This window comes from Athene cunicularia (genome assembly GCF_003259725.1).
Source record: "Athene cunicularia isolate RWA chromosome 6 unlocalized genomic scaffold, athCun1 chr6_part2, whole genome shotgun sequence".
NCBI classification, from domain to species: Eukaryota; Metazoa; Chordata; class Aves; order Strigiformes; family Strigidae; genus Athene; species Athene cunicularia.
In genome coordinates, this window is record NW_020799106.1 from 4,781,127 (window position 1) to 4,787,837 (window position 6,711).

Genomic DNA, 6,711 nt, shown 5'->3' on the forward strand with positions numbered 1-6,711 from the left:
GGCTTTCTCTTACCATCACATCCCTTCCTTTCTAACATTAATTAAAAACCCCATATATTCAAAGGATACATTTTGCCTAAGAGTCCACAATGGCAGAATTAGTTGTTCAGCTAAGACTATCCTTTGTTTTCAGTACAGGCTGGCTTCTTAATGTGTTTTCTGCACCCAAGATGTTAATAAAAAAAAAAAAAATCCCACCCCCAAACAAGCACACAAGTACGCAAGATATCTAATGACAAAACAACATCAACCCTCTTGCAATTATTTAATTTTTAAGTTTCATCAACCTCCTGCAATTATTTAATTTTTAAGTTTCAAACCAGAAATAGGCAATAATTATATTTTTTTTCATATTAAACCTCTAATCCTTTACATAATTTTTCTTCCCACATGCAACACACACTAAAAAACAATTGTAGATCTCTGAAGAAAGCCAGCACCTGCAGGAAAAGAGTTTAATCTGGCAACTGCTGGTGTTGTTGAGTTATTCATCACATAAATCTCTTATTAAGTCCCACCTCTTTCCTGTAGTTCTAACCGTTGGAGTTTGAGAAAACAGACCTCGTTTCATGCTAAACTCCCACCACTAAGCAGCTGAATCTCCTACATTACTTAGGATACTGTTCGTGAGAGCAGACTTCACATGGAGTCATGCAACATCCTGTTCCAAGCCAAATGCTCCAGATGGGATATGTTTCACTGCTGCCTCCCCCTCCCCAGCCCATTTAAGTTTGGTCTTTTTTTTTCTTTGAAAGCATTTATCCCAAACTGATGCTGTAACAGCATGTTAAAACTGACCTTTTAAGAAAAATACAGACAAATCAAAACTGACTTAAAATCTGAATGTCTTTACTAGGAAAAAAAAAAACAACAACACACTACTTATATTATCAAAATATTTTTATTAGCTAACCAATTATCAAAACTCCATCTATAAGATAAAAATTAATTGATGCTGCTCTACACTGCAGGAAAATCTGCCTTGCTTCAGAAAGTTTACTAATCATTTAAAAGCTTAACACTGTCACGCACATCACTAATCTAATGGAAGTTCTCATCGACATAACAAGGAAAAAACTGTCTAGTCTGCTGATCACTCTGAATGCTGGCAATTTCTCAAACATCTGCTAAAGGTCAGATTTCCACTGCATGGAACCAATCAATGAAGCTACACAACACTCCCAGCGCCATTGGAAGTGCCAAACAAAGACCACTGTTTTACATAAGCAAAGAAACTCAGCCTGAAATCTTCCAAAACACTACCAGCAAAGTCTTGGTTCCCGTCGCCACATAGTACTTGTCTACCTGGCAGTGACTGTTCAGATTTATTCTACTTTTGCTTTTTACAGCAGAAACTGAGTTACTTAACGCTAACCCTTTTTTTCTGCATTGTTAAATAGCGTGCAGCCACTACCACATACAGGGAAACATTACAGGGGGGAAAAAAATGAATGTATGTTTATTTAAACAAAAGGGGGTTTTATTTAAATGCTAATCATCGTAAAAGCAAAGTTTCAGAAAACTGAATATTCACACATTTGGTGCCTTTGTTTCAACTCGGTGACTTAAGAAAAAAAAAAACACACACCCCCACTGAGTTCTAAAAAACAGACCTTAGAGTTAAATAACAGCCTGAAATCATAAAATTCTGCCCTAAAATCCTTACTAAGCAACCTCAGAAATATAAACCCAATATCCTAACAGATTAGGGAATTGTTGGCTCCTGCTAAAAACAACATGCTCTATATTTCAACAGCTTACCACATGCCATAAAACCAACGCTTTAGCAAGAGCCTACACAGAAGAAATAAATGATCGATTCCGATGCTGCTGAAAAGCTGAGCTTGTTCTATTTTTACAGATAAAACATTATTTTATATATGGATAATCTGGTATTGATTTATAAGAAAAGCCTTCTGCACACAGGATAGAAGGGCCAATAACAAAGCAATCTGATGGGATTTGGGGAGGTGGGTTGGTTGGTTTGGGTTTTTTTTTCAATTATGTGTCACTAAGTGATCTTCAAACTACAATTTTAGGCTTGTTTTACAATGTTTTTGTTAAATAAAATCTATTTTAACTTCAGAACAAACATGGATAAGAGAAGGGAAGCACAAGTCAGCAATACTCTCCTAACTCAATAGCTAATACAGCAATGATCTGGTTGCAGGGCAATCCTAGATGAAAGCAATATCCAATTAAAAAAATAGAGTTATTACTAGGTAATCATGTCAGCAGCCTTGTGCAACAGCCCTCCCTAACACCGCAGTCCCGCAGTCCCAGCCCCGCGGTGCTCACGCTTTGCTCCTGACCTCCAGCTCTCTTGCCACAGCTGGGACAGAGCTACCAAATGGCCTCTTGGCTCCAGTGCCCGAGGTGAACCACACTCCCTCAGCAAACCAGAACTGCCATGCCAGGAACCAGTACGGTCTGTGGGTCAGAGCAAGTATTATCCTGTGTGAAAGGAGAGGACTGTACAGCAGTCTCATACAATGGGGCATGGGAGAAGGGACTAGCACTCCCTCAGCAAGACCACGCTCACTGTTTTGTGACAGCAACAGCAAAACAACAAAGACACAGGCTGCTTTTACAGATGTCTACCAAAAAGTTTTAATGTCATGATAAAACTTGATATTATCTGAGACACAACAACGAAGTTACTAAAACTGAAGTTAAATATGTCTCTCTCAAAGAAAAGACTCTTCAATTTTATTTTTTTTTATTGAAGGTAAATAGCAATAGGACTATGGGATATTTCAAGCAGACAGTTATTTCTCCATACTAGTTTCACTTAATCTTTGAAACATGCCTTCAGCTCCTCTAAATAACTTCCTTTCATGATTGTTTCTTGCCTCACCTAGCTGTCAGTGTTTGGGCTGATCCCCGTTTTGTGGGACACTCAGGGGTACAGAGTTTTGTCACACTTTAACAAGGCGGCAGTCCCAGAAAGACCCATCAGCATTCAGCTGTCTCCCAACTTCCAGCCATTCTACCATCTCTTCAATCAAGAGAAGCCAAGAAAATGAACACACATCTGCATAAGATGCTTCAGGGAAGCGTGCAATGACCAATAAAAATTTCTATCATGCTCTAATGTTTCTTCCAGCAGCTCTGTACCACTTGCCATTACACAGGCGTTTCTTCAACGTATGCTTAGAAGCAGCGTATCGCCCATAAGGAAGAAGCGTAACAACATGCGCTTCACTGGCAATTCGGTGTAAGGATCATAGATCAATAATATCCTCTAAGTGTGATGGCTTGCAGAATTTGGGTGCTTTTATATGCAAACATTACCAATTGCTTTAACACATTTGAGTACAGTTTTTATTTAAACAAGTATCATACTCAAGAAGCAGCCTGGCCAGATGGGAATATAGAATATATATGAGCCCAAATTACTTACATTAGTTCACATCTCCACACACATACATGTGTGGGAGAGTATTGGCCCGGCATTCCTATTACTTACACTTTTACAGAAGGGAGGACAAAGGCATGCTTAACTCTCAGTACTCAACAGAACTGTATTATAAACAGTCAGCAGAATTTACTTTTGGAAAAGATATCAAACGGGTGAACTTCTCCAGCTTTTTGGTACACGTAGATCCACCTCTACCTTTGACAGGTTTTAAGCCGCTAATGCCACTTTCCAGATGTTTTTTGATGACATAATATTAACCCCACAAAGCAGTAAGTTAAGACAGCAAGTGCCTGTGATGCCTGATAAACAAAAACTGCACACGCAGAGCGCGCCTACACTACCTTTACTGATTTAGTGTACGGCCTGGATGTTAGCCAACAAATGCGGAAGAGAGATGTTAGAAGTGAGCTCGAAGATCTGTAAAGACCAGTTTTATGAGTGCAGGCCAACTGCCAAAGCATTTACTTTGAACTCCATGTTACCGTGGCTACGACAGCTTAAACCCAGCTCAAGTACATCTGCTCTGCTCTGCAGTGCACATCCAGAGACTTGTCAGCTTGCTCTGCTTTACTCTCTAAACGTGGGTCGCTCACGCTGCTTTTGGGGAATTCACTGAGAAGCAAATTATTGAAGTCATCACTAACACACCTGAGTCGCAATGTCACCTTGTCCCAGTGAGTGAAGTGTACTAGAGAAATCACAAATTTACTCATTAAGCAGAGGGAAGAGGAGAAAAAGCCACCTAAATGCTGCTTCCAGAAGAGCTGTACAGTGAATGACTAACGCAAGAAAAGCACAAGTAGGTCACCATTAGATAGAGACTATCCTAGCTTCAAATAATTGGGAAGAAGTTGAGCACTTAAACCTAAAATTTAAAGCTTCTAGTCATGCACAGTCATCCCCTACAGAATTACAGCACTTACTCATTCTTTACTGAATGGATTTTTTTTTTTTAAAGAATTCTCTAAAGTTCACCAGTTCATGTAAAATGTTCTTTAAAGTATGTGCTACCAGAAATTCTCCCCAAATCATCTTCATGCATGTATATTTAAGATTAATATCTTGTAGCTTATTTAGTGAAATGGAGAAGCTGTGAGAAGAAATTCAGATTTAGCAGCAATTTTCTCCCATGGCTCTTCAGAGAATGAAGAATAATGTTCTCCAGAGAACCTCTCAAAAGAATTGCCCTTTTTCCACAACAGCTGCCATTTACTTACACTCTCAGAAGGACGGATGCCATAGGCTGCCTCTCAGCAAAGAATAACTGTTACCTCGCTTTCATCCTTTCTCAAAGTCATCATCTATATCCCTACAGATAGGAAGCCACTTTCTCCCCTGGGGGCAATTGGCTTCATTCCCAGTAGCAAAAACAGAAGGCAAGTAGTGGCCATCTTTGTTCAGGCTGCTATGGCTTCAATCAGGCTGAAAAATGAGAAGTTGGAGGCACAATGAAGGGAAACACACTTTTAGGATCCTTTCCCCAAAAAATTAATCAGTCCTAAACATCCTCAAAGCTGCTGCATCTGAACTAGGCAACAAGATAGACACATGGAGGGAGGAAACAGATACGTATTTGAAGCATGAAAAAAAGGAAATGAGAAAATTCAGGAATTCACAAAACACCAAGAAAGAAAATAAACTGCAGGTCCTGTTGCCTTGAGTCAGTGAAGCGCAGCAGCTGTAAATCTGTCTAAACCGTCTCGGCATTCTCCAATTGCTTTGTAGCTGCAGAATGCCTGTAACAGCTATCACATGCCAGTCAATCTCACCCTCTGAATTGTTAGAAGTCTACCTTATTTAACACAGATTCGCTCTTTAGGGATTTTCTTTTGTATGAACTGGGTAAGAACACTGCCTACATGGAGTGTGAACGACGGGTCAAGCCAAAGAAATTTTCAGAAGAGAACTACATAAAGACTGAGTCAAGTCACTAATTCAGAATCAAAGGAAGCATTTTACTGGGGGAAGACAGGGATGGACACATGGACAACACAACACAGACTTACAAAACAACCTATTATAAATTTAAGATGTGTTATTAATTACACTTACCATAATCAACTACAAAGTCAGGTTAACACAGCCTTTAACAATAGACATGGCCAATTCCATTTTCTTTGACATTTTCTGTTCAAGATCGCTATGCAATAATCTGTTTAAAATACTATTCTGCACTTTATGGTTTTACTACTCCAGTTGTTTGGGTGACGATTACATTCTTCCCCCATCCTAAATTACAGATCAAATTCTCAATCTTAACTTAGGAGCCCTTAAGATTTTGCTGAAATGCATTAAAACTACTAAGTGTGGCTGGCAGGTAGGACTATTCAGCTGAGTTGATAGCACTATCATTTCCTGATACATTAGTGCTTCATTTTGCAGCCTTTATCTTTAATTACATTTTGCACTGGAATAACAAAGAATACAAAACAATATGAAATGACACAAACAATACTCTTTAACTAGAGCTGCCAAGATGTTTTTATCTCGGAGATGCCTGCAGGTTTTCTGCACTTCAGTTTCATACCTTTTTCAACCTTTTAAGAAGCATGCTAGGCAGCAGGGTAATTCAATGCGTTTTGTTTCATTAAATATTCTTGCATTTAGCATTTGCAATACTCCTTCCTCTCCCCACTTGCAAGGATGTAAATAGTTATAAGAAAGTTTAATTGAAGCATCAAAAATAAATCAATTTAGAAAGCATAATTACACTCTAAGCTGTGTTTACAAATAGTTAGACCCCTGGTTAAACTGTCGGCAAAGGATGTAGTCTGTAAAGTTAATCAAGCATGCCATATAACGTAACAATTAGATCCATTTACTCCTTCAGAAGATAAAGCAGAATGGGAAAGAAGAAAAAAAAAACAAAAAACAACAAGATCATGCAAGTCCCCATACTACCAAGGGAGCTAAGAGAAAGTCTGCACAGCAGTTCCAACAGCCAGGTAGAATCCAGAGAGCAGAACATGTGTTTGCACCGGTAATGCCAAGAGGCACAGCCAAAACTGCCATCAGACACACAGTGCCTCTTAGTTCACTAGAGATAAAATGGGATTAATGTAACATCTTCTGCTTACACAGATCAGAAAATTAAGTTATCACTTTGCATAGTTCACATGGTACAAAGAATATACTCTTACAACTGATGCACAATTGAATAAACCCATGAAACAAAAAGAAGTGTCTTACCATGCCCAAGTGTGCAAATGCCAGATCTCATCATTGCTCTGGCTCCATTACCTGACCAATAATTCACAGACCCTGAAGGGCCAATTAACAATACAAGTGAC